The 12710-nt window shown below is 38.6% G+C and overlaps 1 protein-coding gene and 1 pseudogene across 2 annotated transcripts in view; one reads left to right on the top strand and one right to left on the bottom strand.

Annotated features, from left to right (window-relative positions):
• The window catches only part of LOC140628026 (dachshund homolog 2-like), a 536985-nt gene that overhangs the window by 181691 nt on the left and 342584 nt on the right, over positions 1-12710 (top strand). The gene's annotated exons all lie outside the window — the stretch shown is intronic.
• Positions 1329-12710, bottom strand: part of LOC140628023 (protein C-ets-1 pseudogene) — a 72737-nt pseudogene continuing 61355 nt past the window's right edge.

Raw genomic sequence — 12710 nt, 5'->3', positions numbered from 1 at the left:
CTACTGTAGGACTTCGACACACTCACACAAGGGGAATTCTCAGCATAAATTCCAAAGGAAAGGCTGGTGCACTGAGAAAGTTGTGTTATGCCAGGTTGCGGACAGCAAGCAATGGCCGATGCTCTGCCTTGGTTCTACTCTTGCCCCCTACTGAAACGTGGAAAGACTTAACCGAAAAACCCAGGTATTATTTTAGCGGCAGTTTTGCACGTCTGCAAGCACATATGCACACACACACTCATGTCTTTGCCAGTGCCCAACAAAGATCACATAATCTAAGAGAAAACAATGTAGTCCAACGGTTCTGCCTAACACTCCCTGAGCAGCTCCTAAAATATTTCGAGAGCTTCATTAAGGCATCTATCTGCATCTGGAAGCCAAGTCTGCCTTTGCTTCCCAAGTGGACTCTCCGATATATCAGTATGAGCAAACTCATGAATCACAGAGCTAAGTTCCTGGTAAGTCAGGGTCTGCAAGAGGACCCGGGGGTCAACGATCCTCTTTCTCGAAGATATGCTAGCAGGTAGGTAGTACTTCCAGTCTCTCAGCCTGAGCCCCAGCAGGGCTAGCCCTGAGAAGCCCACCTTCAATGTCTCTTTCCCTTTCCCACTGAAGTCGATGAGAGCTGTCCCTCTGTCAGCATCCTTTTTAATCAGGCATCTATTTGGGGCAGAGGGCTTGAGTGTATTAGGCACTCTTCCTCACTGGTCAGATGTTGGTTCCTACCCTCCCCCCACCCCCGGGGCCCCGGGGAATCCAAACATTTGCAGACCACCCTTCAACACTGCCCCAGTCTATTCAGCTTGTTGTTGAACTTTGGGAGGAAGTAGAAATCTATTCGGATCTCATGGACCACCTCATTCTCTTCACTCAAGCTCCTTTTATTTTGTTTCCTTTGTTGTTCACCTCTTCTGCAATCATTCACCTTCACTTACCCTGTGCCAGGAAAACAGATCCAAGCACAGGCCCTTACAGTGTCTTATGCTTCACTCTGCATACACAGCCTCACCTGACACCTGACTCCACTAGCTTCAACTTTTCAAGGAAAGCCATGCACTTCTCTTCTCAAAGACAGCCAGGCCACATTTTACTTCTATGCAACCTTAATTTCCACTGTCCCTAAAACCCAGGATGTCTAAATGGCTTTGTCAGACACTCTTCAAGTCATGCCATGACCGCATTGCTCTTTTACTCATGGGTCGGAAAGCTGTACATTTCTCTCTACTGGGTAACAGGGTAGTGGGGGGGGGGATGTAATAAACGTGGGATGCTGGGAAAATGAGACATAAAGGAGAAAGTGTAGAGTGTTGGTCTGGAAAGACATGCATTCAGGACTTACTTCCTAAGACCTGAGGGGTGATGCCCATGCACATAGCGTTTATTCCATGTCATATATGTTACAGGTATAGAACCAACAAAGAAACAAGTCATTCTTCCTCTTTCAATCTCCTTTCTATGACTTCAACAGTGCTCCTACATTGACTGTGATCCAAAACCAGGGCTGCAAAATACATTCAGTTCAAAGACTTAATGCTTCTCAGTTCAATGTTAAGTCCAAACCCCGAGAATCCAATAATGGCAGGTAAGTAGAGGGGCGTGATCCTTTTTTAAAACACAGATGAAATTCACATGCACAGGTCCCTTGTACCCAAATCAGCATGATATTTTTCCCCTTCATATAGAAGTCACATGAATTTGGGAATCCCGATCTCAGTGACAGCACTTTGCATTTCCAGTGAGGTCTATATAAAGAGTTTCCTTGCACTGTGACAGAATTCTCAGCCGGCAAATAAAAACAAACTTGCATGATATCTCAATACTGAGACCACCTTAGCGCTTAAGATGATTTTTAAGAAAAAAAAATACTGACACAAAATTTAATAAAATAGATTTTAGCACAAAAACAGTTTGGGCCTCTCTCCATTGAAGTCCATCTTTGTTTCAAAAGTCGACCAAAACCAAATAGTCCTTGGTTTTTAGTGCATCCCCCAAACAAATGTTTTATCCCACCTCCCTCTTTTTTTTTGCCCTCCCAGAACTAAAAACAAAAGCAAGTTAATTGCCTGACTCATGACTCCTGATGTCTCAATTTCTTTTGCTAATAGATCCATAACTCAAGACACATTTTTTTCATGGATGATTTTTAGAAATAATGATACACGTTCATTTCCTCCTCCCTTAAGCCAGATCCTTCAAGCTTCTAAGACCCTTCTCTCTCTCCTGAAAATTTGCTCAAGAATTTCTTGTCCCACCCATGCCACAAGTCCTGGCTTTCTTTTTTCCAACTGCACACAATTGATTATAGCTGCAGCTCATTTAGCTCCCACCCCTGAATGTAAAAAAAAAAAAATGAGTTCTGGAAAATTAAAAATAGAATAACAATGAAAAATTAAGAGTCCGACTGACATGTTTGTTCTTCGAAATGTCTCAGCAGAGTTTCCCCGAGCCCTGTGGTGTCCATCACTCATCAGCATCGGGCTTGATGTCCAGCATGGTGTGGAGTTCCTCGGGCGTGTAGCCCAGGAGGTTCTGCAGGTCACACACAAAGCGGTACACATAGCGCTTACTCGCTGTTTCTTGGATGATGTTTTTGTCATAATAGTAGCATAGGCCACAGCTCAGTTTCTCATAATTCATCTTAGGTTTGTTTTTCCTTTTTCCCCATCTCCTGGCCACCTCTTCTGGGTCAGAAAGCTTGAACTCCCAGCCATCTCCTACCCAGCTGATAAAAGACTGACAGGATTTATCAGTGAGTAATTCCAGAAGAAACTGCCATAGCTGGATTGGTCCACTGCCTGTGTAGCCAGCCAGGGCAGCAGCAGGAATGATAGGTTTGCCCTTGTTGAGGTCAGCATGGTCACGCACATAGTCCTTGAAGGTGCCCTTGGGCTTGTGGTTGGGCAGGGCAGCTGGATAGTCCTCTGAGTCGACGCTTTCATAGGAGGGGATGTGCTGCAGGCTACTAAAAGATGAATGGCTGCTCCGGGACTGGGTGAGGCAGTCACAACTGTCGTAGCTCTCCACGCTCTCAAAAGAGTCCTGGGCCCCGAGCTTATCACAACTGGTCCTCCCCATGCACATGTTGTCTGGGGTTACAACTTCTTGTTTGATGGCAAAGTAGTCAGTCTGCAAGGTGTCTGTCTGCAGAGGGTCCCAGAGAATGACCGAGGAGTAGTCATTCTCATACGTGAGGGAGAGGAGTTCCTCCGAGCTAATGGGATGGAGTGTCTGGTTGGACTCTGTGATGAAGCTAGGCTCTGAGAACTCAGAGGAAGGAACGCACTGAGCATGCTCCATACCATAACTAATGAAGTAATCTGAGGTATAGCGGGATTCTGGATAGGTAGGGTTGACTCCATTCACTTGGTACGGTATCACATTCTCTTTCTGTAGGATCTCAAGATGTTCCCAAAAGATATCCCCAACGAAGTCTGGGGCCAGCTCGAGAAAGCAGTCTTTTCCTAGTGCGCAGAGGGCTGCCCCATTCACACAGAACTTCTGGAAGTCCATACCTTTCAGGCTGAACTCATTCACAGCCCACATCATCCAGTCCTGAACATGGGTTTCTGTCACTGCCGGGGGTCTTTTGGAATTCCCAGTCTTTGTTGTTCTTTAGAGAAACCACTGAAAGTAGCTTTCAATGCTTGAGACATCATTTCTTTGCTGCTTGGAGTTAACAGTGGTACATCAGCACATTCCATATCTGGGCCACAGTGTTCCAGACCTGTGGGAACTTCCTGAGTTGCTATCTCATCCCAGAAGGGGTAGTAAGCTCTTTGCTGGTGATAATTGGACTGGAAACCACAGGCCGGCCATTTGAGGATCTTCATAGGAGTTGATAGGCCCCTGCCTCACCACAGCAGGCCGCACTGCTGAATAAGGGGCAGGGCCACTGGCTGCAGAATCCACAAAGTAGCTCATCCTCACCTTCAGCACTACTTTGCCAGAGAGACTGGGTGAGGGAAAGGTCCTGAATGAGGTTCCTTCAATGTCTGTGGTCTCTTTCCAACTACCCATATGTCTTCTTTAGAGAAATTTTGTTCATGTCTTTTGCTTGTTTTCTTTTTTCTGTTTAGAGAGAGAGGGAGGGGTAGAGGGAGAGAGAGAAAGATAATCTTAAGCAGGCTCCATGCCTAGTGCAGAGCCTTGATGTGGGACTTGATCTAATGACCCTGAGATCATGACCTAAACTGAAATCAAGAGACAGATGCTAAAATGACTGAGCCACCCAGGCACTGTAATATTCTGCCCATTTTTTTAGTTGGATTATTTTTTGGGTGTGGAGTTGTATTAGTTTTTTATATATTTTGGAGGCTAACCCTTTATGTGCATGTTATTTGGAAATATCTTCTCCCACTGGGTAGGTTGTCTTTCAGTTTTGTTTGCTATTTCCTTTGTGCGCATAAGCTTTTATTTTGATTTAGTCTCAATAGTTTATTTTTGCTCTTATTTCCCTTTCCTTGGTAGACATATCTAGAGAAATGTTGCTATGCCCAGTGTCAAAGAAATTACTGCCTGTGCTCTCTTCTAGTATTTTTATGGCTTCAACTCTCACATTTAGGTATTTTATCCTTTCTGTTTTATTTTTAATCTTTATTGAGGTACAGTTGAAAAACAGGAATTGCATATATTTAAGGTGTCAACTTGATGTTTTGTGTTTTAGTTTTTACTTATTTATATTTATTTTTAGTTTTTAATATTATTCAATTTTTAAAAAAGGGATAGACATTGAGTACACTGCAAGGGAGCAGTGGGCAGGGCAGCAAACAAGAGACTTGCTTGCAATGAGACAGTGGTGAGGGGCCACAGTTATAAGGTGGAGTGAGGCAGTATGGGGACATATGGAATTTTCCCTTTTTTGGTAATGTTAGGAACTGTCAGAAAGCTTGAACTCCCAGCCATCCTACTTTCCTACATAGAGTTGCATTCCTTATCATTTCTATCAGTCTTAATTACATTTAGTAGAATTTTAACTCTTAGAAACCTTATTCCCCAGTGAAAACTAAGTAGCAACCAACTATTACTAATAGAATTCTATTCTATTAGAATTCTTTAGATTGGTAAATTTATGAATATATTTCATAACTTTTAGGAACATACAGTTTTCGTAGTACAATTTTTAAATAAGGCACAAAGCATGTTTTCCAACAGACCTAAGTACCTTTAATTTCTCTGCATAAGACGTCAAAAGCAGATAAAATTTCCACTTGATATTAATCAATGCTTCAGTATTTTATTTTATTTGGAATCGACTTAGATACTCAGTGAATTTGACCCAATTTTTCATTCAACTTAGCAAAACTTCAGTTTCAGTTTGGATAGTTATCCACAGGGTCAGATGGGTCATGAAACCAAGCAAGACACATCCTACAGTTTTTTGGAGGTCGGGATTTTTGGAATAATGCCATGAAGGCTTGCACACATAGACTCCTGACCATTTGGAGGAGTTCCAGTAAAAGAGTTCAAACTGGAAAATAGTATTATAAAAAAAGGTTCCATGGAGGGGCCATACCTCCTGATCTTAGAGTTTGTACTGAGGCCAGGAAACATTTCATAAAAATATGACACTTTGCCCCCTCAGGCCTTGGAAGTAAAGTTTGTTCAGTTTTCAAGAATACTGCCCAAGGGTGAGTCCAAAAGAATAGAAGGGGGTTGTCCCATAGTGGGGAAAAAACAACTGCCAATTCCCAAAGGGGTGTCCCCCCAAAGGGAATGGAGCTCTGACTCGTGGTCACAATTTCAGTCAGGGTGTGCCACTGACCTTAAAAGACTAGACCTTATACACAATGGTTGATTCTATTGGGGCATCCTACCAAGGAGAGAGTGCTGGCAAATGATAATAGTAATCCCCACTGAGACATCCCCTGCAACAAGGAAAGCTGGACACTGGTTGGCCAAACTGGGTCAGAAAAAGGAGGGGGAGGACTCACCACTCAGACCATCGGAACATATTTCTCCTGTAGATGAAGATGGCTGCTGGATCCTGTGAACAAAGGAAGGGGGGGGGGCAGTTCCCCAAAAAAACATTTAGAATGGAAACCTCAGAGGACACAGAGTGAGAGAGGAGAAGAAAGGTGTCCTTTACCCCCACAGGCACAGGCAGTCCAAACTGTTTGCCTTCAGACCGCAATAGGGAGCCACTGTGGCCAAAAATCTTCAGTTGTCTGAAGAGTATTAGGGATAGGCCACTGACGGGCTGAAAAGAGAAAGGAGAGGGAAGAAAAGATTCCTCTGAAGGGCAAGAGTTCCCCTGGGGCTTTGGATCCTCACTAAGAGTAACCTCAGTCGACATTGTCAGTTCCACAGGAGTACTAGAATCAGTCCACTAAAGGAAAGTCCCAATAAATTCATGGTGAATCTGAGGAGAGTCCTGGGCCAACAGAAGGTCCCATACAGACCACCAAATAAGGGGACAACTCAATTGGGTGGAGGCCAACACAGGGCCAGTGAAAGAATTCACACAAGGAAGAATACAAGAGATAGTTTATTGAATACACAGCAACTGAACAGTGGGCAGAACAGCAAAGGAGAGTCTGCCTGCCTAATATGATTCAATGGTGACTTAAAAAAATGTGGTAGAGGACTGATGGTATATTAAAGCTCATATCATGACAGTATTGCTTTGTGAATATCTCGTGTGTAAAGAATATGGTTTTCATGTCTAGCTGTCTGCATTCTAGGCATTCACCAGATAGCTCAATTGTGTACTCCATATCTTCCACCAAAATCTCAATAGAAATGAGTGAAATGAAGAGAGAGAGCAAGAGTTAGAAAGAGAGGGACATTTATTAACTAGATTATTTCAATACTATTTTTATATCACGTTAAATGACTCAAAATTGTACCCATAATGTATTATCTGATTGTTCTTGGAAATGCTTTTACTGAATTGTGATTTAATATTGGAGGCTTAGCTTTCATTGAAGATTGAATTTTTAGTCACATGAACAATAATTTTGAATGTATTTTTAATGAAATCATCTTTTCATAAATGTTGATTTTTATTATTTTCATTAAACTTTCCTTATTGCCATTTGGTATAGTAAGGATATTATAGAATAAACTTGGTGCCATTTTAATGAGGCCAATTACTACTTTTCAGTATTTTGCTATTTGCAACTGGGCATGAGAAGTAAAATCTTTCATATGGCATTTCCAACTCTAGAAGAAGTGTCATTAATTTGAGCTGGTCAGGTAAATCCTAGGTTTAAAGAATGAGAACGTTGTTGTGTTAAATTCTTTAATTAAAACAAGGTGAGCAGAGTTTACCTTATAGAGAGAGACTATTACAGGTCTCTCTATAAGAAAAAAAGTGGAAGCTTTGGAATAGATGTGGATATAGTCCTTAGAGTTGGAGGATTTCATTAAATAATGCATGTAAAACATCTATTGAGTGTTAATGTGTGAATGACTATTTCTGAGGAATTTAAATTTCCTACCTTGTCGGGCTACTCCCTTGAACTTATTTAGGATCATTATTCACAAAAAATACAATGTGAATGGCACTCCCTGAAAGTTGTACAGTCTTTGGCCCTTGTTTACATTTAAAAAAATTCTTTTTTTAAAAGATTGTATTCATTTATTCATGAGAGACAGAGAGAGAATGGCAGAGGCAGAGAGAGAAGCAGGCTCCCTGTGGAGAGGGGAGCCTGATGTAGGACTGATCTCAGGACCCAGGGACCATGACCAGAGTTGAAAGCAGACACTTAACTGACTGAGCCTTCTATGTGCCCCTAAAAATTTTATTTCTTAAGGGACCTTTTTTTTCTAGATAACAAAAGAATAAATTTCAGGTTAGACGTGTTCAGAAAAATTCCAATGGCACTATCTTTTGTGAGTAGTCAAGGAGTCAATAAAAGATATAAATAATGATGAATCCATCCATATATCCATCTACTGAACCATTCATCCATTCATATGTTTAACAGATATTTTTTAAGAGTGTGCTATGTGCCAGGCACCATCATAGTCACTCAAATTTGTGTAAGTGGGTGAAAATGAAATATGTTGGAACTTGAATAAGTAAACATCCTGAGGGATAAAATAACACAATTGCCTTTTTAAAATAAGGGCTCTCTTATTAGAATCAAACTAGGTAAGAGACCTGGTAATCTTTGTATTTCCCCTTCACTCTAGACATCTGCCCAATATTCCTCCAGTTGTCACCATGAAATATTGGGTATTTTAAAAATGGATTGTGAAACTTGAAGAGAAAGGAAATGTTAAATATAAATACTCTCTAATTATTTGCATATTTTTTTGTGATTTCCTCACCTGTGGCTTTCCTTTCCTCCAAGACATATATCATTCTCAAACCATTCTGTCACCCTACAATTTGAGAGAAAAAGAAAAATTAGATTGAGATTCCTATTAATTTCTTACTGATTAGTATTTCTTGATGAATCAACGTTCTTTACTAAGTGACGATACAAAATAATGAAGTTGTTAAGAATGGATTATTTTTCCTCTGCTCTTGTCATAGAATGAAGCTATCATGAGTGTAAGAAAAAAGATAGGAAAAAAATCGGTAATGGAAACATTAAAGTTTTTCAGTGGTTTCAGTTATCTTAGAATTTTCACTATTTAAGGGATGGAAGGGACATCAGAGGTCATTTAGTTCAACCTTCCATTTTATAGATGAAGAAACAAAATCTTAAAAAAATGAAGTGACTTGCCTTTGGTAGCTCAGATATTTGGCAATAGCCATTGGAACCTAGTTTTTGAGACTCATCCCAGTGTTTTTTTCTGGTGTATGAAGGTTATTCTCAGTTTTCCTTTATTATTTCATTTACCTTTATGACTATAAGGGTGACTGGAACAAATCTTTCTTTTCAAAATCACATTAAATCAGTATTTCAGTATTTTTTACTTTCTTTTCTACATTTGTATATTTTCCCGTTTTACTGCCTTTTCCCATTCTTACAATACTTGGTTTCTTTTCTTCCTCCTTCATGACTTTAGCTGGTTTTCTTATTTTTTTCTTCCTCATTGGAAATATTTACTGTAACCATACACAAAAACACAAAAATAATTGCATTCATACCTAGCTATGTCAACTTTGTAGTTTTAATCTGTCTTTATGCATAAAATAAGGTACTCTTTTCCTTTTGGTAATGGATGTTTTACAGGACTAAAAGGGTATATATCTTGGTCCAGTTTACCCTGTGGATTAAGCTTCTTGGAAAAGAAGTATGTATTGTACTTGTGAGATTATAATAATCTAATATGATACCACGAGGATATCATTGGGATAAATATTCACTTGGATTTTATTTCTGTAGATGACCATTAACCAGCAAGTGAAAATTGGAGATTAAATAAGGAGAAAGTACTTAAAATTGAGTTTTCAAATAAAAATTCTAGGAAATTTATTAAATTAATTCCCTTCCAGCTTTGTTTTTAATCAGAAAAATCTTTGAACTTGTTTCTCTTTATCTCCAAGCATGAGCAAAGTGGTATGAATATGTTTATTTCTGCCTGATTGTGGGAAAACATTTCCCAGCTTTCTCCTTAGTGGCTAAACAGTATGTTTTGTAGTCTGTTTCCATTTGGCTTTTAGGGGATTCTGCTCATACTTAAATTTCAAATCATTTGCCTTTAATTTTGAACTGCAGTTAGATATAAACATTTTTTCTTGCCTCTATTTTTCTTCTTGCTTTTTAGGACATAAATTATGAAGGACTGGGTGGTTAGGTTACTATTTTATTCATCTCTACTACTCTGACTGATAGAGCTATTAAATAAAAGAAAACTGTAATTCTTTATTATCTGCCTGCCACATTTTCTGCTATTTGCTCTGGAGAAGAGCTGTATTAAAGATCAAGTGTTATTGAAAACTCCTGGGAATAATTTGTTTGGCCACTCAAGCAATAAAAATTCATTGGAAAAAGAGGTTTATTATGTATGTGTGGATGGGGAGGGTTATTCATCTTTAAGTATTGAAGTGGGGTGATCGGGCTGGAGAAATTATACAGAAAATATTGCTCCAGCATAGTTGAGAAACAGTGATATTCATAACGAGAAATTGACTACATCCATATAATAAATATAATTAGTGAAACCATTAGCATGGATAAAGTATACTTACTTTAGTATTCACAAAGAAGTTTCTAAACTAAGCAGTTAGCTTCATTATGAAGGAAAAAAAAAAACAAAACGAGCTATTTACAGCTGAATAGACTTTTCAGTCTCCAAGAAGTAACTTGTCAGTCCATGGTAGTGGTGGCAGATGAGTGAAATAATTACTTAACATTGGGTAAACAATGTAAGATATGAAGTATGCTTTCCCCTCTTTCTCCCACCCTTTTTTCATTGAGAAAGTTTCTTGTTGTTATGGCTCCACTGGGACAGGCAGCAGAGAAATTTGATTAAATGGATGCCTGGGGCCATGACCCTGTCTAAATGTGCTACAGCTCTCAGCATTAATCAAATAATTTTTTTTCTTACTTAAAAAAATTCTGACCTTGCTGTATATGAGTATTAGTGAGCTTTGGATTTGTTTGTGGTGGAGTAGAAGGCTGTGTGAGTCTGTGTGAGCATACTGTTTACGGAAAAAACAAAACAAAAACAAAAACAAAGAGGAGGCTGTCTTCAAGGACAATAGAGAACTATAACATTATTTTGGATCATGTTAAGGGATTTTTATTTGATGACAACCTGTCAACAGTCAGTGAGATTTGGAGCTACGTTAGAATTCATGAGGACTCATTTATTGCAAACCACAGTTAATGTTGATCTGAGTGTTTACAATATAGCTATAGCATTGTAGTTGGTGTGAGATTCCTATGTTCAGGAACACTCTTGGGATGGTTTTATTTTGGACTAGTGTTTGAAAGCGGATTGGAAGTAATTTTCTTGGAAAATAGAGAATTATATGTTTTGTCAGAGAACAACTAGAATAGTGGTCATTGGTGACTCAGATAAGAGCAAGAAAAATAGAACATCCCAGAGCAGGCACCTGTCATTGTGTTAAGCAGATCATTTGGTTCAGGTGAGAAACTTCTTATTATTAATCCTTATTTTAAGAAAGAGATACAATGATACAATGAAGTAGCTCCTCCCTCACAAGAATTGATTTGTCAGGGTATACAATTGATTTTGTTTTATTTTTTTAAATTCCAGGTAGTTAACATAGAATGTTATATCAGTTTCAGGTGTACAACAAAATAATTCAATACTTTCATACATCACCCTGTGCTCATCACAAGTGCACTCCTTAATCTCCATCACCTGTTTAACCAGTCCCCTCACCAACTGTACCTCTGATAACCATCAGTTTCTTCTGTACAACCAAGAATGTGCTTTTGGTTTGTCACTCTCTCTCTTTTTTCACTTTGCTTATTTGTTTTGTTTCTTAAATTCCACATATGATTGAAATAATATGGTATTTCTCTCTTGCTGACTTATTTCCTTTAGCATTATACTCACTCACTTCATCCATGTTGTAAATGGCAAGATTCCATTGTTTTTATGGCTAAATAATATTCCACAGTATTTATACATACCACTGAATCCATTGATCAGTTCCAGCTGGTTTTGGGTATAGTCTTTTGGGTCTTCCCTAGGTAGTGTCATGTCATCTGCAAATAGTGAAAGTTTTAGTTCTTCCTTACCAACTTGGATTCCTTTTATTTCTCTTTGTTGTCTTATTGCTGTGGCTGAAACTTCCAGTACCATGTTGAATACAAGTGGTGAAAGTGGACATCCGTTTCTTGTTCCAGACCTCATGGGAAAAGCTCTCAGTTTTTCCCCATTGAGGAGGTTGTTAGCTGTGGGTTTTCAAATATGGCTTTTATTATGTTGACATATGTTTTCTCTAAACCCACTTTGCTGAGGACTTTTATCATGAATGGATGTATTTTATCAGATAATTTTTCTGTGTCTATTGAGAGGATCATATGGTTCTTATCCTTTCTTTTATTAATGTGGTATTTCGCATTGATTGATTTGCAAATATTGAACCATACTTACAACCTAGGAATAAGTCCCACTTGATCATGGTGAATAATTCTTATAATGTATTGTTGGATTTGGCTTCCTAGTATTTTGTTGAGAATTTTTGCATCCATGTTTATCAGGTCTATTGTCCTTTGGTTCTCTTTTAATCTGGTTTTGGTATAATGATAACGTTGGCCTCATGAAATGAATTTGCAGATTTTCCTTCCTTCTCTATATTTTGGAATAGCTTAAGAAGAATAAGTATTAACTCTTCTTTAAATGTTTGATATTCGTCTGTGAAGCTATCTGGTCCTAGACTTTTTCTGTTGGGAGTTTTTTGATTACTGATTTAACTTCATTGCTGGTGGTCAGTCTGTTAGAATTTTCTCTTTCTTCCTTTTTCAATTTAGTATTTTTTAAATTTTTCTAGGAATTCATCCATTTCTTCCATTCCCAAGTTTCTGATTTGTTGGCATATAGTTTTTCATAATCTTTTATACTTGTTTGTATTTCTGTGGTGTTATTTCTCCTCTCTCATTTGTGATTTTATTTGAGTCCTTTATCCTTTTTTTTTGATAAGTCTGGCTAGAGTTTGATCAATTTTATTGATCTTTTTTCAGAGAATCATCTCCTGGTTTCATTGATCTATTCTATTGTTTTTTAAGTTACTGTATCATTTATTTCTGCTCAGATCTTTATAATTTTCATCCTGCTGCTGGTTTTAGGTTTTGTTTCTCTTTTTCTCACTCCTTTAGGTGTAAGTTTAAGTTGTT

Source organism: Canis lupus, chromosome X, assembly GCF_048164855.1.
Source record: "Canis lupus baileyi chromosome X, mCanLup2.hap1, whole genome shotgun sequence".
Taxonomy (NCBI): Eukaryota; Metazoa; Chordata; class Mammalia; order Carnivora; family Canidae; genus Canis; species Canis lupus.
The sequence above is the reverse complement of the archived record's forward strand: the minus strand, read 5'-3'. Positions and strand labels throughout refer to the sequence as shown.